Source organism: Epinephelus lanceolatus, chromosome 13 (genome assembly GCF_041903045.1).
Source record: "Epinephelus lanceolatus isolate andai-2023 chromosome 13, ASM4190304v1, whole genome shotgun sequence".
NCBI lineage: Eukaryota > Metazoa > Chordata > Actinopteri > Perciformes > Serranidae > Epinephelus > Epinephelus lanceolatus.
Window position 1 is genome coordinate 1,604,238 of NC_135746.1, and position 23,315 is coordinate 1,627,552.

Consider the following 23,315-nt stretch of genomic DNA (forward strand, 5'->3'; position numbering starts at 1 on the left):
TGCCTACAACGACTAAAAAACTGTGTTCATCTTCTCTTCTTTTTGTCTTTTGTTTTGTTGCTCTTATTCTCTGTAAAGCATCTTTGAGTATCCACAAAAGCGCTATATTAATCCAGTGTATTAATATTATTATTATTATTATTATTATTATGTAAACTAGGGCTGTCGTCAACCAAAGAAAATCTTTGTGGACTAAAGTTGCACATAATCTTCAACTAATCGATTAGTTGTGGAAAAAAAAAATCTGCACGTTAAACACACATTAAACACACATTAAACACACATTAAACATGGCTTAATAGAGACAATTTCAAACACAAGTACACAAATCAGCTTCACTATAACTCGCAGCATTCACAGACAAACACTTGTCTTTATCTGGACACATTTTCCCCACAAATACAACATGCTAACATTATTAGCACAAGTCTATGGCATTTTACATTGTATAAATTAGCCTAGCGTCTAGCGATCTTTTCCTTTTCTCATATAAAGCCAGGGACAACAGCAACATTTAACAAAGGTAACGTTACAAAATTCGGCTCCATTACAACTCACAAGGTTCACTGACAAAACAACTGTCTTATACTAAACATGTTTTCCAAACAAATACAACATGCTAACGTTATTAGCACAAGCCTATGGCATTTTACATTGTATAAATTAGCCTAGCAGCTAGCAGAGATTTCCTCTGCTCATATGAAGCCAGGATAAATCACACACAAGGCTTAAAATGCTATTTTAGTGGAGGCTTTATTGTCTTCACAATTTATTGTTTGTTGTCTGTGAAATTAAAGTAAATCAAAGCTTTGTTTCCACTGAGGGAAATGGTTTCAGCTTACAGAGACAGACAGGAGGTCTGCGTCACTGTGACGCTGAGCGTGAGGGTGGGCGAGTCCAACTTTCTGTCAACAACAGGGGTGTTTTGAAAACACCCCCATTTTCACAGGTAACTTAAGCCGGATTTCCACTGGATGCGTGTCTGTTGCAGAACGGCAGCGCTGGTTATCCGCTGCGTGCTCCGCCGTCCGTCAACACCCACCGGCTGCCTTTGCTGTGTGGAGCGGTGCAGCTCCGCCAGAAGACATCTCGGTGCACGTCCATGATTAACATCTCCTCGTCCATGGTGTCAACGGGGTGAAATAACGTCTGAAAACCTCTGACCTGTTGACTTCAGGCCTGCCTCCGCCCATTATGACGTTTTCAAGGTGTAGTGCAGGGAAATATGATCCGCCGTGAACACTGTGTATTTTATTTTGAAAATTAACCGGATGTTTTATCGTGTTTCTGTGCATGACTTCCTGCCCCGCACGACCTGCTCTGTGCTGAATTGCTGCGTTGTGCTCCGGCGTCCGGCAAAAATAGAAGTCCTGTGTATCTGTTGCGGAGGGCTCCGGAGCGCTGCAGCTGTGACGGAGCCGGAACGCAGCACAGCCGCAGCCGGTGGAAACACACACATTGACTAGAATGGAATCCTATCGGCTCTGCTGCCGTTCCGGAGCGGAGACGCAACCAACACGCATCTGGTGGAAATTGGCCTTTAGCCTGTCCCCCCGCCGCACTGGAACTAAATCATGATGGTTGAAAACAAAGTTAAGGCTAACATTTCTCAATGACACTGTAATGTGCTGAGAAGATTTAGCCTCCAGATGAAATGTCAGCCAAATTCATGCATACTCAGTACTAAATAAAAGTTTCCGTGTGGAAAGTGCCAGTGCATTCTTTTTGTGTGTGTACGTCATCTTGCCTCGAGACAGCTCCAGTGCATCTTTTGCCTCTCTCATCCCTTTGGTATCTTTAAATCATCACAGAGCAGGCAGCTTTCCAAGCAGTTATTTCTCGCTGCTATTTGGAGCAGTTTGTATGAGAAGTAGCTTTGTGTAGTTTTACAGCAAACAGTTATGTGAGTCTGGCCAGAGAGAGAAGTCCTTTGAATTTAAGCCATGACACACACACGTGTGCACAGACAAGTTCAAAGTTGTCCTTCCATTTCTGGAAAATGGCCCGTTTGCATTTCAGTTTCTCTTTGAAAGGTAAAAGATATAAAGGATACCTTCCGTTGAGACCTGTGGAATTCCTTGAAGAATAAATTGAGGATTAAACGGAGGATCACAGTGTCTCTAATCCTCTGTTTCATTTATTAGTAATTTGGGAGAGGACTTACAGAGGTGTGATGGATTGGAAAGAAATGAGAGAGAGGCGGAAGGATGGATGAATTCAGAGAGGAGCAGACGGAGTGGGAAGGAGATAAAGAGTGTGAAAAGGAGAGAAGCAAAAAGAAGAAAGAAATTCTTTGAAGGTGAATCCGTTGAGGAAAAAAGAACACAAAATACTTTCAGTGCAGGGAACAAGGTGCAGAGGCAGGTGTGATGAAGGTGGTAGGGACAGCAGGGGAAAGAAATAGGAAGAAAGAAGATATTAAAGAGAAAGTTTTTCACTTTTTTTTTGTTGTGTAGGATTGAAAATTGCATCATGTGCTGAAGCTATAAATAATTTGCACAGGATATATTTTGTTCTGAAGGCTGCTGAAAGAAAGTTGCTGAAAAGCAGTTTGAGCATAGTTTGATCAACATATAATAATATAATATCGTGGCCTCTTCCATATGATTAGTACAACTGATACTACTATACCATTTTACTGCTCCTGTCAAAACTGCAACTACTACTGCTAGGCTTACTGTAATTAACAAATACTCTAATTAATATCACCATTTATTGATTTCTTTATTTTTCAGATTTTCTGAATGCAGAAGACGAGAAGTGAAAATTAGGTAAGTGTCCTCTATCCTGTAATATAATTTCCTCTGTGGACATGCACTAGAAAACATTGTACATTGAAAACAGAACCGAGCCATTACCTGTCATTGTGTCTAGGTCAAAGCTGCAACCGCCTGCACCTGTTTATGTAAGTACATTGACCAGACCCGCACCTGTGATTAAACACACAGGCCACATTAAGCTGTGTTCGGTTTGACCTGTGTCAGTGACTTTCAAAATGAAAAGGCACTGTGGCTTGATGACAGTGATTTAGGCACGCTCATTTCAACTCTGCTCAAGTGGAGCTTGTTTGCATGTGCCCCTTTCTCCATTCTGCCATCGCCACTGGCAGGCACAAGTTCAATTCAATTCAATTTTATTTATAAAGCCCAATATCACAAATCACAATTTGCCTCACAGGGCTTTACAGCATACGACATCCCTCTGTCCTTAAGACCCTCACAGCTGATCAGGAAAAACTCCCCAAAAAAAAACCCCTTTAACGGGGAAAAAAAACGGTAGAAACCTCAGGAAGAGCAACTGAGGAGGGATCCCTCTTCCAGGACGGACAGACATGCAATAGATGTCGTACAGAACAGATCAGCATAATAAATTAACAGTAATCCATATGACACAATGAGACAGAGAGAGAGACAGAGAGAGAGAGATGCAGGTAATGACAGTAGGTTACAACAACATTATTGAAAGTAATAATATTATAGTTATAGTTCTGGCTACTGTGGTACAATATGTTGAAAGTATGTATTAATATCTGGCAGTATACATGTGTGACAATAGTCATATGTGTATAATAACAGTAGAAGTATGACTAATGACTAATGATGGCAGCAGCAGCAGGAGGCATCTGGCAGGACCACGGCAGCAGCACAACCACACACGTCACGCTGTCCAGGCACCGCTGTGATATGAGTTAATCTGAGAGACAGTGGAGCACAAAGGCTCCGGAGAAGAAGCCGAGTTAGTGACATCCAGAATGGCCGAGTTAGCAAGATGCAGTAATAGGATGAGAGTGAGAGAGAGAGAGAGAGAGAGAGAGAGAGAGAGGGAGAGAGAGAGAGAAAGTGTTTGAAATAGTAAGGTTTTAGTGAAAATGCATGTGTAAGGAAAGTAGTGAGCATGCAACTGGATAAATGAGGCTTGGATTATACTGCATGAGTTGTGTGAGACTTTGTAAACAGGTGTTCTGATATAGTTTTGCTCTTGTTAAACGCAGCCCCCAAAAGTTTTCTTCATGAATACAGCCTAACATGGTGAGTAATGGATATACAGATTGTCGCTTTAAGGGTGAAGCATTTTCTAAGGTATCAAACCATGTCAGGAACCGTGGTGTCATTCTGGACTTCAACCTGAGGTTCAAAACCCTCATCAACAGAATTAAAAAAACAGCCTACTACCATCTTAGAAATATAGCTAGACTCAGATCTCTTAGAGAAACTTGTCCATGCCTTTATTTTTAGTACACTTGATCATTTTAAGAGTGCCTTTATGTGCCTCCATAACAAATCAATCAGACAGCTGCAGTGTGTTCAGAATGCTGCTGTCCAACTCCTCACTACATCACCCCAGTTCTTAGATCTCTGCACTGGCCTCCTGAGTCAAAAAACTGTTGTCACAGTATTATTATGAACCTACAAAGCACTGAATGGTTTGGGGCCAAATTAGATGTCTGGTGTGCTGCTGTGTTATGAGCCATCCAGAGCTCTTAGATCATCAGGGACAGACTGCGCTCCGTCCCCAGGGTCAGAACCAAACATGCAGACTCCTCTCTCAGTTATTTGGCACATAAACTTCCTGAACACTCGAGGTCTGCCCAAAACCCTTTGTTCTTTAAAATCGAGGCTTAAAACTTTTCTGTTTGCGACAGCTTTACCCGAGGTCAGTTACAGATGTTACGTCATTGTACATCTACGCCTCTTAAATCCTTAAAATCTACCATTTATGTTTGTGTTTAGTTTTTATGAGTGGTCTGTGTTCAGTTTTATTCATTTATGCTTATGTAAAGTCCTTAAATTGCCTTTGTGTCTGAAATGTGCTGTGCTAACAAACTTGCTTTGCTTATGCTTTATGTGCTCAGTTTTGGTAGCCTGGTTCCAGACCATAGACCCCGCCCACTCAACTGAGTAGGCTTGCATCTCTGGTCTGGCATACTTCAATGAATTTGCGTTTTATGTCGTCCAAACGCTGGACGGACCAATGAACGCCGGGGGTGGGGGCGGGTCTAGCGATTAGCCAATCAGCGCCACGCTGATGTAAAGCTGTACACCGGTGGGTAACTGGTGAGGATAGCAACAATGGCGACCGCTACAGATCCTACAGACCACATTAACGATGCTGTCGAGGTATTTCGCCACTACTCGCGTTAATGGAGGACCAAATTAAGGAAGCTGCTAAACTGGATTTAACGGCGATGCAGCTGGGCGTGCACGACGACGGAGACATTTTAAACGGGCAATGCTCGCTTGTTTTCGGCACCCCTGAGGCATGGATACTAATGGCGTCAGATTCTGGGTGAGTCGTTGATCTCTACTGATTGGTTAGGGAAAAATCAAATTCCCTCCCCCTTGTAAATCGCCTTCAATGGAAGCCATGTCAGACTGAAGGTTCTGGGAGCTTCAGTCTGACACTCAGGCTACAGTTTTTGGCTTTTAGTTTGTAACATTAACAGTGTTTCCTGCTGTAGAGGTAGTGACTAACTGACAGCTTCTTCACAGAGACAGCAGACTAGCTCAAGGACATGGCCTAACGCAAGTTTGACACTGAATATATTAAATTGTGTGGACCTAATGACTAAAGAGAAATCTGGACCCCGTGGCTGGACCAGTTGGAAACCACTGCTCTCTAAATGTCCGTAGGTGTGAATGTGAGTGTGAATGGTTGTCTGTCTCTATGTGTCAGCCCTGTGATAGTCTGGTGACCTGTCCAGGGTGAACCCTGCCTCTCGCCCAGTGTCAGCTGGGATATTGAAAGGTGCTAGTTAAATAAAGTTCATTATTATTGTTTTACAGAGAGCAGTTTTATACTTGAGTTTTACAGCTATGTGTTATAGAATGTATTCTGATAAGTCATCTCCCCAGCCAGTCTCAGGAGCATATCTGCACTGCACCTGTATTATCTTGGTTACTTACACACTGTATTGATCGTTTTGTTTTGAAGGACATGTGACGGTAATGAAGACCACTACAGGTGTCTCTGATCCCTGAGAGAAGGTGAGTCTTAAAATAATCATGATTAGTCACTCATTAATATCTCTCATTGCAATATATTGAAATCATATTGAAGAAAACAACAATAGAAATCCAAATCAAAATGTACGCTACAGAATTAAGATTTTCTAGTAGCATCACAGAGTCTGCTTAACATGTTTTATGACGCCTCCCTGCCAGTAACAGCCATGGCTGGAAGCCTTATCTTTTTGTGTTGTAACGCCCAATTAAATTGCGTATGGACAATCGTCCACTTCGACTAAGTGATGAACATATTAGATTTTGGTGGTCAAAGGTCACTGTGACCTCACAGAACATGTTTTTGACCACAACTCAAGAATTTATAAGCTACGTATGACAGAATTTCACAAAAATGTTTAATAGTAGAAAATTATTAAGTGTTGACATTTTATATCCAAAACATCAAAGGTCAACTTCACCGTGACATCATATCGTTTTACAAAAAAAAAACAAACACTTGGTCACTGACTGTTATTCAACGTCATATCTCAGGAGCAGAAGGGAAGACATTTTGTAAGACACTGAACTGGTGACTCTAACACTGGATTTCCACTGGATGCGTGTCTGTTGCAGAACGGCAGCGCTGGTTATCCGCTGCGTGCTCCGCCGTCCGTCAACACCCACCGGCTGCGTTTGCTGTGCGGAGCGGTGCAGCTCCGCCAGAAGACATCTGGGTGCACGTCCATGATTAATATCTCCTCGTCCATGGTGTCAACGGGGTGAAATGACGTCTGGAAACCTCTGACCTGTTGACTTCAGGCCTGCCTCTGCCCATTGTGATGTTTTCAAGGTGTAGTGCAGGGAAATATGATCCGCCGTGAACACTGTGTATTTTCTTTTGAAAATTAACCGGATGTTTTATTTTATTTCTGTGCATGACTTCCTGCCCCGTACGATCTGCTCTATGCTGAATTGCTGCGTTGTGCTCCGGCGTCCGGCAAAAATAGAAGTCCTGTGTATCTGTTGCGGAGGGCTCCGGAGCGCCGCAGCTGTGACGGAGCCGGAACGCAGCACAGCCGCAGCCGGTGGAAACACACACATTGACTAGTATTGAATCCTATCATCTCCGCTCCGGAACGGCAGCGGAGACGCAACCAACACGCATCTGGTGGAAGTAGGCCGTTAATCTGGGTGTCAACCTTGAAACTGTGCTGCTGGGTTGAAGGTGTGTGTGAAGCATCTATATTTAGAATTTGTAGCTCAAAAAAAGTGCTAAAACTGGCCCACCGAAGGGTCCAGTCCGACCCACTGGATGACTTTGCACAGCTAATATTTATGCACTTATGTAGTCTAACAGGTTTGTGAGTATCCTACTTCATGTTAAGCACTCTTTAAGAGGCTTTTTCACGCTGACCAGAATACAGCTCTCTGAAAAACAATGAATCCTCATCATGGTCATGTTTAAAGATATTATAGATTATGCAGTGTATGATATCTTTAAATGAGTCCGAACAGACATGGATGTAAACTGCAACGTGACTGGCTGGTGGAGGCAAACAACCCTGAGGCTATATTTCTAGTTAGCCATGCCTGCTGTGAATCATAATCCGATGGGAAAGAGAGAGAGATTGGAAATATGATTTCCTTAGTTTGATCTAAAACATGTGAACACCAGCTACCACCATATTACTGCTACAGATAGTAAATTACAACCTGTGTGTTGTTTGTCTGCTGTTGTCTTCATCATTGGATTTGCCCCAACACTCCCATCCAGATAGAAATATTACCATGTTTTTATTGCGCTCTGCCTTTATTGCCCAAACATGCTCTTGAACCTGTGTTTCATCATCGTGCTGGTTAATGATATCAGCGTCCCACAGAAACCTTGTTCTGTATGTACAAAGAGCTTTCACCAGTCTCACATTAGATTTTATTGAGGATCATTTTGTTCATGGCTGCCACATGCACTATTCAAGTGTAGTCGGAGATGTCCATGGTTATCATGATTCTAGTTATTGCTTCTCACAGAGGAGGCCAGCGGAGGCAGGGAAGGAAGCCGGATGCTACAGTGAGCTAATGGGAGGATTAACAGCCTGGCTTTGCTTTGAATGAGGAAAGCTGATTTCATCTTTGTTCATTTGTGGATTTTTTTGCAATAAAACTCCTTTAATCCCTCGGATATTTTTGTATTTGGCAAATAAGTAACTGCCCTATTTCCAACTTAAAAATGTTTTAAGCTTTCCATTCTTTGTATTATAACAATGCTGTGTTTTTACGCCTCTGCGCCGTCAACAGATGTGGCCTGAGGCATGTTTTCCGGTTGTCCGTCCATCCATCTGTCCATCCAGGTTTCTCCAGATTTGGCACAAACGTCCATATGGACTTAAGGATGAACTGAGCAGATATTGGTGGACATACAGTACAGGCCAAAAGTTTGGACACACCTTCTCATTCAATGCGTTTTCTTTATTTTCATGACTATTTACATTGTAGATTCTCACTGAAGGCATCAAAACTATGAATGAACACATGTGGAGTTATGTACTTAACAAAAAAAGGTGAAATAACTGAAAACATGTTTTATATTCTAGTTTCTTCAAAATAGCCACCCTTTGCTCTGATTACTGCTTTGCACACTCTTGGCATTCTCTCCATGAGCTTCAAGAGGTAGTCACCTGAAATGGTTTTCCAACAGTCTTGAAGGAGTTCCCAGAGGTGTTTAGCACTTGTTGGCCCCTTTGCCTTCACTCTGCGGTCCAGCTCACCCCAAACCATCTCGATTGGGTTCAGGTCCGGTGACTGTGGAGGCCAGGTCATCTGCCGCAGCACTCCATCACTCTCCTTCTTGGTCAAATAGCCCTTACACAGCCTGGAGGTGTGTTTGGGGTCATTGTCCTGTTGAAAAATAAATGATCGTCCAACTAAACGCAAACCGGATGGGATGGCATGTCGCTGCAGGATGCTGTGGTAGCCATGCTGGTTCAGTGTGCCTTCAATTTTGAATAAATCCCCAACAGTGTCACCAGCAAAACACCCCCACACCATCACACCTCCTCCTCCATGCTTCACAGTGGGAACCAGGCATGTGGAATCCATCCGTTCACCTTTTCTGCGTCTCACAAAGACACGGCGGTTGGAACCAAAGATCTCAAATTTGGACTCATCAGACCAAAGCACAGATTTCCACTGGTCTAATGTCCATTCCTTGTGTTTCTTGGCCCAAACAAATCTCTTCTGCTTGTTGCCTCTCCTTAGCAGTGGTTTCCTAGCAGCTATTTGACCATGAAGGCCTGATTGGCGCAGTCTCCTCTTAACAGTTGTTCTAGAGATGGGTCTGCTGCTAGAACTCTGTGTGGCATTCATCTGGTCTCTGATCTGAGCTGCTGTTAACTTGCGATTTCTGAGGCTGGTGACTCGGATGAACTTATCCTCAGAAGCAGAGGTGACTCTTGGTCTTCCTTTCCTGGGTCGGTCCTCATGTGTGCCAGTTTCGTTGTAGCGCTTGATGGTTTTTGCGACTCCACTTGGGGACACATTTAAAGTTTTTGCAATTTTCCGGACTGACTGACCTTCATTTCTTAAAGTAATGATGGCCACTCGTTTTTCTTTAGTTAGCTGATTGGTTCTTGCCATAATATGAATTTTAACAGTTGTCCAATAGGGCTGTCGGCTGTGTATTAACCTGACTTCTGCACAACACAACTGATGGTCCCAACCCCATTGATAAAGCAAGAAATCCCACTAATTAACCCTGATAAGGCACACCTGTGAAGTGGAAACCATTTCAGGTGACTACCTCTTGAAGCTCATGGAGAGAATGCCAAGAGTGTGCAAAGCAGTAATCAGAGCAAAGGGTGGCTATTTTGAAGAAACTAGAATATAAAACATGTTTTCAGTTATTTCACCTTTTTTTGTTAAGTACATAACTCCACATGTGTTCATTCATAGTTTTGATGCCTTCAGTGAGAATCTACAATGTAAATAGTCATGAAAATAAAGAAAACGCATTGAATGAGAAGGTGTGTCCAAACTTTTGGCCTGTACTGTAGGTCAAAGGTCAAGGCCATTGTGACCTCGTCTGTCTCATTCTCTTGAGCGCGATATCTCAAGAACACCTAGAGGGATTTTTTTCAAATTTGGCACAAATGTCCGCTTGGACTCAAGGATGACCTCACAAAAAAGGTTTTTTGCCATAATTCGAGAATTTCGTACTCTAACAATGGAAAAAATGTACACGATTGTCTGCAAGAGTATAATGATGAAGTGATTAATTTTAGATCAAAAAGGTCATGGCTACGGCTTCACTGTGACATCATAATGTCCTGCAAAGACTTTTTTCCTCCATATTGTCATGTTTTCGGGACACTATTCAGTTTAATAGCTCAGGAACAGAACAGGAGACACTTGGTCAGATACTGAATTGGTGACACTAATCTGAAACTGTGCTGATTGTGTAGATCTCTGTGCAGCTGGCAGCAAGATGTGTGTGGAACATCATCATGTTTTCACAGACAAATGTAAACTGCAGCTTGACTGCTTCTACAAAAACAGACTGTGATCAAAATATAATTCAAAGACAGGGATTTCTTCCCTGTTTGAAAATATTTAGCTGCACATCGCGTAAATTAAAAATGAAATAAAATTAATAGCTCGACTGTACGTTAACGTTTTTGCACACAGCACTGGAGCTCCAGAGGTTTAAAGGTTTAAAGGTTTAAAGGTTTGCAGCTCAGGACACTGAACTATAACATGACGTTAAATATATCAGGTAGGCCTAAATCCATTGTAGTTTGGAACAACTAAAAATCTTTGTGGGGGGAGTTAAAAAATACTTTCTCATGTGTTGGCCTTTCAAATGAATCTAGTGCTGGAAAATGATTGAAATATTTTTATTTATTAAGGCTATTAATCTTATTTATACACAGAGCATCAACAGAGAGGCCGCGGGAGGGAAGGAGACAGAGGAACTTTGTCACAAGTGTCGCCTGCATCCAGGCGCTGTCTCAGTGTCAGATAAGAGGATACAGCTACCAAGAAGAACAGCGACACGCTATGATCCACCTCACACACAAACTAGCAGAGCAGCGCTGGATTGCACGTGTGCTACTGCAGTAATTTCATTCATCTCACAGGCTGATTTAGCGTAGCACATGCAAGACATTGACCAATGTCACAACAGACTAACTAACAGACAGATTAAACAGAGTAGCAGCTCTGTGTCTGTGTTGGTGTTGTTAGAGAACTTGTGAGTGAGTGAGTGAGTGAGTGAGTGAGTGAGTGGGGCGGAGCTGTGTGGATAGCGTTAGGGTTAGATCAGACACAGATCTGTGTCTTGCTTGAAAATATATCAATACTAGTCCATACCCACTGAGTGCACAGTTGCCCACATACAGTTTCATATGGTGTGTGTTTGGGATACAGGTCATAGGAAACTGCAGATTAAATAGTCAACTGAACCCATTAAGAAGAGCAATGTATTCAGACAGAGTGTTTGAAAAATGTGGGACATACCAAAAATTAGAAACAACACCAACATTGGTCCACAGGGGGAGCCACAGCGATCGGTCACATTTTAGCCATTTTGAAGCATTTTTCTGTTGTTATAGCGCCACCCAGTTGCCAATTAGAGTTAAATTTCTCCAGTCACCTTGAGGCGTCCTGTTCTACATATCTACCAAGTTTAGTAAAAATCCATATGGCGGTTAGGCCTAGATAAGAAATGAGCTCTCTAGCGCCCCCATTTTGTTTGATGGGGTCAATAATGGAGGGGTCCCCTCAGATTATGTGTGGTCATATGCCTACAAAGTTGCGTGGTGATGGGTGAAACCCTTGAGATGTTATACACCTTTATGTGATGAGCCACGCCCTCCGCAATATTCATTGCCTTATAGAAGCTCAGTTTTAGTAAGTTTTCCAACTTTTGCCAAGAGGGAACTTTAGATATTGGTCCCTAGATTATGTTCACCCAGTTTCATGCAGATCGCTCAAACTTCCTAGGAAGAGATCCATTTGAAGTGTTTTTCCAAAAATTCAAAATGGCGGAAAATCTATATAAGCGGAAGTTATGGGTTCTTGAGGCAAATGTGTTCCTCATGAGGAGAGGCATCTCTGTGCAAAGTTTCATGTCTCTACCACATACGGGGCATGAGATATGCCCATTCAAAGTTTGACATTTCAGTGGGTTGCTATAGCGCCCCCCTTTGGCCAATTGATGTAATATTGCTTCATTGGCATCCTCCCATGACCCTCTACCACTGTGCCAAATTTCACATGGATTGACCAAGTCAGTGAGGAGAAAAACATGGAACACACACACACACACACAGAGTTTTCCTCATTATATAGTAAGATATTGTACATATAATATATGGCCATGACCTGTTCATAATGTAAGATGGATTTATTTGTGCATTACCTCCTGCATTGAAAAACTCCCTGTGATGCTAGTATGTAAAATTGCTGTCAGAGGGATGGACGACACGCTGGGGTTTGAACCTGGACATTGTGCACAGACAGCATGTTTGTCACCTGAACCAGGAGGGCCAACAGGACACAGAGTCTGTCCTTCAGCTGTCAGAATCAAAGACTTTAGTCTGCTTTGTGTATATGACAGTACCTCGCACACAACCGGCCACACACACACACACACACACACACACACACACTCATAGAATAGCTTTTAAGTTCTGTGTAGGCTGCTTTGTGTATAATTCATAACTCTGTGACTTCAGATCAAATATGCATTATTTTACCAGTGGAAATGGAATGGTGTGTGTGTGTGTGTGTGTGTGTGTGTCAAAGAGAGGGATGCAGACAGAGAGAGCAAACATGGGAGGAAAGAAAAAAGCACGGAGCTAGAGTCAGTGTGTTTGTGTGCATAAATATTAACGTGCAGTAAGATTGCTTGAAGTTCAAAATACCCCAAACTGGAAAGCTGAGTGTGATACGACAGGTCTGTCCCTGAATCTGATCCATGAAAACATAAATAAACTGATGTCAGACGAACTGTTTTCTAGTACAGTAGTTAGCTCTGACACACTGATCCACACTCCTCAGTGGCTCAGTGTGGTAAATGTGCTCCCCCACATGAACTTATTAAATATTTATTAACTAAAAAAACATGTCAGATACCAGCTGTAAGCAGCAGATAGAATTAGGTTAACATCAGAGTTGGGTTTACTGAAGGCCACGCTCTGTCTGAAATAATTTAGTGTCATCCGACTGTACGTAAAAGCAAAAGTGTTTCTAACTGTTACAGATGGCGACACTCTGAAGCAGGGTGCAGAGCGCGCTGTCTCTGAGAGTGGCAACAGTAATCACTCATTCATGATGTTGCATGCGTTTGTACATAAAATATTAGGGAAGTAGTTGTTTGACAAGAGAGCCTGAGAGAAAAGTCCAAACCCTGCTACTTTCTCACCTCAGCAAACCTGACCAGTCGTCACCTAAAGTGTGTGTGTGCTTGTTGTAGTTTTGGATTCATAAAGTTACACAAAGGGACGTTGATAAGAACAGTGAGAGTGAAACAAGACAGTGAAGTCACGGGCTGTGAAACCAAAACATTGAGCTCAAACACCAGGCTACTGTTCTTGCCCCTCGCGGTGAACTCTCTCAGACTGGAGGACTCCATTGGACACCCTTGGAGTGCCGTTCGGCTGGCCTGCTCGCTCCTCTTTGTGGTTGCTCAAATGTGTATTAACATGGATAATTCGTGGTGGCTTGTCAAAAACTTTTTAGTCTCTTTTCTCTTCAGAATGTCTCGTCTCCGGCGTCTTCCTCATGGCGTGCCTGCTCAGCTCAAAAGCCTCTCCAGCTCTCCCTCCAGGTGCAGCGGCCAATAGCAGCTAGTGATTCAGTACCACCAACCCCAAAGTGTGACGTCAGTGCTGACCCTGTCTCCTACCACCTGCTAAACCACACCCACATCTACAAGACATTCACTAAACTACCAATACAGCTATCACAACAGTGGCATTAGTGTAAATTAGGGCATTAACAGAAAAGTCGATTTGTTGACGTGTCGACGTCAGTGGCACAAGTCGACACCCCCCGGGAGGAGTCGACAAGTTGTGTGTTTTTTCCCTCTCTCTCTCTCTCTGTGTGCTTGTGTACGGAATGCAATCACTGCCTCTGATTGGCTTAAGGCCCAAATATACTCGGGCGGAACGGACTCCGCGGAGGTCCGCGCGGACTCAAAGCGGACGTCCGTAAGCCCTGTGCAGGCAAAGCTCAGATTTTACAACTGCGCGGACTCCGCTCTGCGCACCAGTGACTGCTCAGCATGTATTTTTCACATCGCAGGGATTTTTCACGGACATTTTTACAGGAAACTACAACGCGGATGTGCGCTTGACTATGAATGCCCAAATGACTGCGGACGGTCCTCGCGGAGTCTGCTGCGCTAATAGTACGCCCGAGTATGTTCAGGCCTGAGAGTGACAGACACACATCATGTGTGTGGAGATACTTCACTTTCCTCCGCCGTGTCAATGTGATGACGTTATCAAATGACTTGTCGGCTCGACTTAGACTTTATTGACAGATAAGTTTGATTTTTTTTTGAAAAAAAAAACAAAGTCGTTAATGCGCTAGTGTAAATATAACATTAGGGGAACCCAGTGACCACAAAGTAAACATTATTTGATCTGGATCACAAACAGAACACGTGCAGTGGTGTCCAGTGTTTCAGTTTAACAAGTGACTTAACTGGTGACTGAATGCATCGTGGTTGCTCGTAGTGACAGCAGCTGTTTGAAACATGAGCAGAACATGTAAGCATACCAATAATATTAATTTTACTTTAATCAATTTTAAAATGCTCATCTGTGGCGCCAGACACACACAGCGCAGTGTTTCCTCTGTATGTGTTTAGCAGTGGCGCTGTGCTGCTGCTAAATGATATATACAAATGTACCCTTAGCTATGAACTCGCTACTTTAAGAAGTCAGAGTTGGGGACCAGCACGGATCATAAATTGAACCCATTGTTAAAATAGCTTCACTAATCTGATGGTTTCGACAAAAAGGTTGATTAGATGAGACGGGGGGGGGGGGGGGATGTTACATCTGCCCCAACATGCAGGAGTGACTGTCACAGCATATGTGGTACGGGAACCATTTTTATTTAACGTAATTTGATGTCTGTAACTGTAAACAAAAGTGTGTCTTATGTCCTCTATACACTGTGCGATTTTAGCAATCTTATAAGACCATTGCATGACACACTGTGAGACGTGGATCTAATAAACTCTGGTAGGACATCAAGTTTGATGTGTGCAGATTGTACGATGGCCATTTACTACTGAATCACAGGTTACGACATACGTCAATATGCAACGTCATCAGCGTGCACCGCATCAGCGTACGTCATCCATCTGCGCCACCACAGGTAGCTTGCTCACCTGGAAGTTGCAGTTGCAGTTTCCTTCCATGCAGCGTCTTTTTTTCCGGCTGTCATGACAGCAGCTGGAGGAAACATCAAATCAACAAGGCTTCTGCTGCCACAGCTCCACCAAACTTTCCTCTTTCTGGGAGTTCCACACACTTCTTTTTGTTCGTTTTACCTCCATGGCAAGCGATCATTTGTTTGGGCTTAGCGCCAGTGTCGCGGTGACCATTGCGTCATTTCCTGCTGCATTTCTATTGGTTGATTAGTAGACGTAGGTCGTAGCAGCTGTCACACTGTGAGATATCTTTGGTCGCAAGACATTGACAATGGCCGTCCTTGAACCTGTCTCACAGTGCGATGTAAGACCACCGTTTTAGAGCCACGACCAAAGATATTGCCACGTTTCTCTCACTCGCACAGTGTATACCGGCCATAAAGCCCTTCTTGTGTCAGCTGACATGCTGTACATCTTCCGGCAGCACAAAATAAGACTCACTTCGGCACCACTGCTGGAAAATGTCCTGGGACACACTGCACAGCGGTCGCTGGGTTCATCTGTACGGAGATTATCTTGTGTTTTCAGAGATCATCATGTTTGGAACAAGAGGGGAATCCATAAAGACGATTGTTTCTCAGAAGAATCTGAGGGACTTTATAATGAGTGTCTTTCTGGTGTAACCTTCTCAGACGAAAGTAGAAGTTTAGTTTGTCAGACGGCCAACTGTATGCACTGTATGTGTGTGTGTGTATGTGTATCTCCATGTTCCCCATATGTTTTGTATTTAGTCTTTTGTGCCACATCTGTTCCTGCTCTGTTGCACCTTTGATGTAGATTAAAGTACAAAACCAGTTGTTTTTTGTTCCCTCATGATGATTACATCTCTTTGTAAACACTGGGGAGGAATTCTGGTCATTTTCCCCGTAGATAATGGCGTAACTGTGGAAACTAATGTTGCTGAATGACGAGCAGTGTGTGTGTGTGTGTGTGTGTGTGTGTGTGTGTGTGTGTGTGTGTGTGTGTGTGTGTGTGTGTAGCAGTGGGTGAACAGTCGTCCCAAATGAACCAATTATGGTGGACAGCTGGAGACATCACTGACGTCTCTCTTTCACTGTTAATTCTAATTGAGACAAATTCAATCTAGTCTCGTCCTCTAACTTTCGCTGCCCTCTCTCTGTCTGCACAGACGAACTCACCCTCAGCTCTACATCCATGCTAAATCAAATCACATATCCATTATTTATATTTTCACGCGGAACAGTCATTATCGTCACACTCTGATCAAGTTATATTGAACTTCCCTCTGATCTTTGTGAGGGAAGAAGTGTTCGATATATTTGGGACAGAGCTCGCTCGCCTCTCTAATTCTGGTGAAGGAGACAGTGACAGACCCTAAAATATTTAAAACCTTTTCCCTGATTTTTCTTTATACTTAAACAGCAAAGCAATAGGGCCGTAGTCAACCACAGAAAATCACAGTGGACTGAGTGATTGTGAGAGTGAAGTGATTATCAAAACGTTGTCTGAACGTGGGACTTTTTTTCAAAACGAAAATGAGAAACATTTCTGTTTTCAGCTGATCATTTTCATGTAAACTTCGCCTTGGATTTTTGGATCCAAAAGTGACCATATTTGAACGAGAGGGTGGAGGTGTGGAGGAGCGATGGTTGGCTCTGACTAGGAGCTTGAGGACACTATCCACAGACAGCCTGCGCGGCCCTTTAATCATGTGTAACTTTAAACCTTAATAAAATGTGAAAAGGTGGAAATTTAGCTAAACAGACCAAAACTGTTTTTCATGTACCAGGCTGTAAACATTTTTATTTCTGCTGTAAAGTTGGGCATTTTTACATGGGGGTCTGTGGGGGTTGACTCGCTCTTAAAGCCAGCCTTAGGTTGCCATGCACTTTGGCACTGCTTGGATAAATGCTGCGTTCGTCACCGTTACTTTGCCGTCAAATCACAGTGGAGGAGGGGCGGGACAAATATCACATTACTGTAAAACAACAACAATGGAGGAGATATTAATACCAAAGACGGTGGATAAACCAAGACGGTCCACTGCAAGTCAATTTCCTGTATCAGTGTCACGTGGGGTTGGCGACCACCACGCCCCTTTAGGAGACTAACAGCAGGCCCTGAGTCCATTGACTTCAGTGGGAGAAATGAACGTGATTACAGATTATGGCCGATTCTTTCGCCCCATAGTCATGGAAGCAGATATTGGACCCATTTATCACAAGCCACATACCTTCAGAACATTCTGACACTAAAATGGCAAATTTCAGACGGACAAATCAGGAGAAAATTTACTTTGTTCAAGACCTGTCTCTGTCTCAACAACACACTCTCGCGAGATCTGGCAACAGATATCTCCTCTCTGGTGCTGAAATCTGTGCAGTTTCACCAAAGATACTGGATTACTAAAAATATTTTTTCCAGCAGATGTCTTAGTTACAACATGATTGAGCTAACTGGAGTAGTTTCATGTCGTATCCGACAACTGGAGGCTTTTAACAGATGACGTCCTGATGTTAGCTTTGCTGCTGCTGTTAGCTGTCCCTGTCAGCTGCAGCCACTGATGCTTTCTAGACATCGTGATTTCCCAAAACTGAATAAATACCACACATAGCAAAACAAAACTGCTTTGCTAGCTCAATCATGTTGTAACTAAGATATCCGCTGGAAAAGATATTTTATTCACGGACCGTTTATTGAGTTACTGAGTTATTGCAGACACCGCTAACAGCTAACGGTTAGCCCAGCTAATCTACGATAACCAAGCGAGGTTGGGGATACTCGTCTTTGATTGGCGGTTCTCCATCGTCTTTGATTGGGCTACGGGGGACAACGCCTACTTAGGAGACCGGAAATGTATACCATTTCATACAATGGGGGTATATTGTAGGTGGACCATCTTGTTATAATCCAGTATCTTTGTTAATACTGTTGGCCACATAGACCAGCAGGTCCGTCCTCTCTCTACGTGCTTCAACCCTCCAGATATTTCGTATCATAGCAACCAGACTGTCCAAAGCGTCTCAGCAACACGTTCTCACTCTAACCTTGCCACATATTGACGTGTTTGGTCATGGACTTTCCATATCCACATACAACGTGCAGGGTACCCTGGGTGTGTTGGTTGTTGATGTGTCAAGTTGTCTTTTTTCAAAATAAACTTCTGTTTTCACAGGAAATTTAACGTTTACATACAGTCTCTTTCAAAATAAATTCACTATGTCAATACAACACCGCAAATTGATGTTTTTGTTTTTCCTTCAACAACAAAAACACACGGTTAGGTTTAGGAAAAAACAACAGGGTTTGGCTTTAGAATCTTATGTGACGGGAACACCGCTCTCTCAGGTTAAAGTCGGTGTGTGTCGGACCCATCCACCAACCCTTTCACCTGCCCAACGTGGACTTTCGCTGCCTTAACTTTTGTCCTTGTGCTGCGTTTCCCTCTGACGCCGCCGGGCGTCGTTAAACTATAACAGCAACCGGCCACGTATCATGTTGACATTAGAGGACGCCTTTTTTTTGTTGGTTTCTGACACCACAAGTCACTGCCCAAGTGCCTTTGAGAAACATCATGCCTCCACAGCACTCTAGCGCTCCCTGCTGGGCATTTTCAGAAGAGGGCCTGAAGTTGTCAGCTGGGAAAAATACGCTTTGGTTGACTTATTATGAAAGTAACACCAGCAGTTGTTTGACCAGTAAGAACTTGGTGGGAGCAAAGCAAATTGACCGTCTGACCAGAAGGTGTCAGCCTTCACTTTGATCTCATCCCTACTTGTCATATTTTGTTGTGAGGGCAGAAGCCTCAGGCGTCGCTAAAATGATGCTGGGGGCAGATTTTTTGCATTGTATTTTGATGCAGCAGTGATCAGCAGGAAGAAGAGTTTGGTGGTAAGGGTTAGGCAACAAAACTACTTGGTTATGGTTATACTTACCTTTGAGTGGCTCACACGTTGGTGTTTGTTGGTCTCAGACACTGATCCCCTGGTTCAAAGTCCACCTGAGTGGTCTTTCAAACTCTTAAAATTACAGTTGTTGGTCTGAGCATCCAATAATGACACGGATGGGTTTATACTGGAGTTGTTGGAGAGCTGTGCCCCTCACACAGATGCTAAACAGTGTCCCTAGCATCACTATAATGAGCAGCTAGCATGTGTGTGAGACACTGCCCCAGCGGCGTATTTTGACACCCAGTGAGTGAGACCAAGCTGGAGCCCTGCACAGCAAAAAGCCAATGCTTTCCAGTTTTCTCCTGTCTTAACACAGCACCAACATGTAGATACTAATGAGTAATGATAAGAGGGCCTCAGTCTTATCCCTGAGCTATCGTGGTTTTAAACAGTTTAATCCAGTTGAGTGTGAGGAGCAGCGCAGCCTCGAGGAGTCTCCCTTGAGGTTTTTAGACTACAGTAGTCCTGTTTAAATATGTATGATGGCTCCTTTCAGATCTGGAGCACAAAATTTGATCTGGATACCCAGTGACAAAATCAGATGTAGTGTGGTTTCCTCCCCGTGAAATCCAGGCCACGAAAAACACTACAGATGTTTTCTTGCATGAAGAATGGAAACTAATTTAATGGCAATTTGCTAAAACAGTTTGTCGGTATTTTCTCTCAGTATGATACTTAATGAAAGCTTTTGAATGTACATAAACCCAAGCATCATATTCTCATTGTCCTCGGGCGTGGACGACTTGAAAGCATGATTCAGTTTCTGCAGTTTTTAGTGGCACATGTTTCAGTGATCACATCCATGTTGCTAATGTGCTCTGGCCTGTTGACATCTGAGGGACACTGCTGGAGTTATTGTCATGTTCCTTCACATCGTCTGCAACAATCTTTAGGTATGCTGTGGTGTTCAAATACTGCCAGGCAGAGTGTATGTCAATAAAATCTCACTGTCTCTACCAGCTTGTACTGTTCAAGCAAGTCATGGTCGAGTCATAGACTCATGCTATTTATGCCAAATTCTCAACCCACTACCAGCATGTTAGAGCAGAAACCAGGATTGTGATGATCACGTCTCTGTTGTTGTCTCATTATCTTCCTCTTAGCTTATCTGGCTTCGTCCTGTACTGCCGTCCATCTGCTTCGACATGTGAAGATTTGTTTGTTCTGAGAAGCTCTGCTCCACGTCACCGCCTCGACTGAGAGATGTTGTTTGCAGGCTTGTTTCTCCACCTGTTGGGTGGAATACATTTTGCATTCTCGTTTGATCTCACTCATTACAAAAGCATTTTTGCCCTCATGTTGGCAGTTAACTGGAGGGTTTCTGGCTCTTTGCACGGTTGTTGGTGAACACCAGGCATGTGATCAAATGTCTGTCAGATGCTGGAACCAGTGTTTCTGACACCAACAATTCTGTAAACTTTATTCAGTGGAACATTTTATACAGACAGGTGACATATTAAAGGAGAAACCAGAATGCAGGTACTTCTGTACAGAGAGGGGTGACTGAATGGCTTAATGAGTATGAAAATGAAACGAATCACATGGTCGCAATGTAGACGTGGTGAAGACGAGCTGCTGAAGTTCAAACGGAGCATCAGAATGATGAAGAAAGGTGATTGAAGTGACTTTGAACGTGGCATGGTTGTTGGTGCCAGACGGGCTGGTCTGAGTATTTACTGGGATTTTCAGCACAACCATCTCTAGGGTTTACAGAGGATGGTCCCAAAAAGAGCAAATATCCAGTGAGCCAAAATGCCTTGTTGATGCCAGAGGTCAGAGGAGAATGGCCAGACTGGTTCAAGATGATAGAAAGGCAACAGGAAGTCAAATAAGCACTGGTTCCAACCAAGGTGTGCAGAAGAGCATCTCTGAAGCAACAACACCTTGTCCAACCTTGAAGCAGATGGGCTACAGCAGCAGAAGACCACACCAGGTGCCACTCCTGTCAGCTAACAACAGGAAACTGAGGCTACAATTCACCAAAACTGGACAATAGAAGATTGGAAAAACCACATTCAGATGGAAGCATGGATCCATCCTGCCTTGTATCAACGCTTCAGGCTGCTGCTGGTGGTGTAATGGTGTGGGGGAGATTTTCTTAGTACCAACTGAGCATGGTTTAAACACCACAGCTACCTGAGTATTGTTGCTGAGCGTGTCCATCCCTTTATGACCACAGTGTACCCATCTTCTGATGGCTACTTCCAGCAGGATAACGCACCATGTCACAAAGCTCACATCATCTCAAACATGACAATGAGTTCACTGTACTCCAATGGCCTCCACAGTCACCACATCTCAGTCCAATAGAGCACCTTTGGGATGTGCTGGAACGGGAGATTCTCATCATGGATCAACTGTGTGATGTCATCATGTCAATATGGACTTTGCCTCTACTTTCACTTTTATGGGCAAGTGTGTTGACAAATAGTAACTGACAATCCTGCATCAGCCTGTAGAGAAAGCTTAGTCTGCTCTGACTGGTCAGCGTTTCCAGGTCTTCATATCTTAGCTCTTGGTGTCTGTGCACTATTATTGCAGTCGAGTACAGCAGCACTTTCTACCGTGAAAAATCACCAATAATAGCGTCTAAACACAGGCGGACATGTTTGAGCAGGTTTATGATCCAAAAATCGGGGAGAAATGAACAACATCAGCAACCAAGATAGATTTCTTCTGATGCAAGCATGTAGCAGTGTGTGTAATGTAAACACTTGCAGTAACATGCCTGATGTAGAAAACCTTGTGCTCTATGTCAGTCTTCATTTTGATGAATAATGTAATTAAATCAATGAGCCACAGTTGATCTTACATGAATATATGTAACACACCAGATCTGAGAGGCTTTTGGCAAAACATGTACATGGACAGAGACGTACAAGAGTAATAGAGCAATGATTCGGCCTCATGCAGTACATTTCAAACGTCACACAGACGTGTCTAACATTGGAGTCTGAACATTTACAAGGTCTTGATCTTAGAGCATATTAACCTTCGGACACTCTGAGCCTCTTCACATGCCTGCATGCAGACAGCAAAGGACCATGGATGAATCATACAGACGTAATGACATTTTCCACGACGGTGCCTGGAGCAGATGAGCAAATAAAGAAATCCGTCATGATGGAAACAGAGTTTTCAGAACAGTCTGAAGGTTTTTGCTCACAGACATTACTTTTACTTAATTAATCTCATAAATTAAAACTTTGGTCATGTTGAATATGAACATCGCACATTGTAACATAATGTGACAGAAAAATAAAGGAAAAGCAAAGCATAGGTCCTGTGTGAGGAAAGAAGCATCACCACAGTATAAAAAATATTCTGTTACAAGTAAAAGTCCTGCATTCAAACATCATATATTGCATTACATCACTGATATTGCAGCCGCTAAAGGTGGGGCTGTTTTCAACTACATTTATACTGCCAGGTATGATAAAAGAATTGACCCTAGTCCCGCCCCCTGACGCAGACTGGCCAATCATAACGTAGACCAGGGTCTGACAACGACACAGCTGTGCTCCATTGACTCTAATGCACTCGTTTCAGATTTCCTTCATTTCCAGGCTGGTGTTGTGGATGTGGAGCTAAATGTTGTGCCTGGGGCACATCGTGTGTTAATGATACTCGTTACCTGGAGAGGTTGGAAAAAGATATACGTTTCTTCCCTGTTCCAAAACCAAAATCAGACCCTGGAAAGTGTAGGGTTAGCTAGCTAGCTACTGAAGATATAGCCTACTGTACAGGAACCAGTGAAGGGAAGCAGGGAAACTTTGCTCATATTCAACCAGCTGTGTGTCATCACAGTGTGTGCAGATGAACGTTGTTTGACTTCCCTCAGAGATCCCTGCCCGTCCAGTGGCGGAGGTTCGGGTTCGAAGTCAAACACGGTTCATCTGCACACACTGTGATGCCACACAGCTGGTTGAATATCAGCAAAGTTTCCCTTTATATTCATTGTGTTGTGTGGCGATCAGCAGTGATGTGGTGGTTCACTTTTACACTGTGATCTGTAGCCTA

The 23,315-nt window shown here is 43.3% G+C and overlaps 1 long non-coding RNA gene across 1 annotated transcript in view; it reads left to right on the forward strand.

Moving 5' to 3' along the window:
* LOC117270596 (uncharacterized) overlaps positions 1-23,315 on the forward strand; it is a 112,227-nt gene that overhangs the window by 38,026 nt on the left and 50,886 nt on the right. The window contains exons 4-6 of the long non-coding RNA XR_013493117.1: positions 2,736-2,771; positions 2,875-2,905; positions 5,932-5,984. This is a non-coding gene — a long non-coding RNA (uncharacterized LOC117270596). The remainder of the gene's footprint in view (positions 1-2,735; positions 2,772-2,874; positions 2,906-5,931; positions 5,985-23,315) is intronic.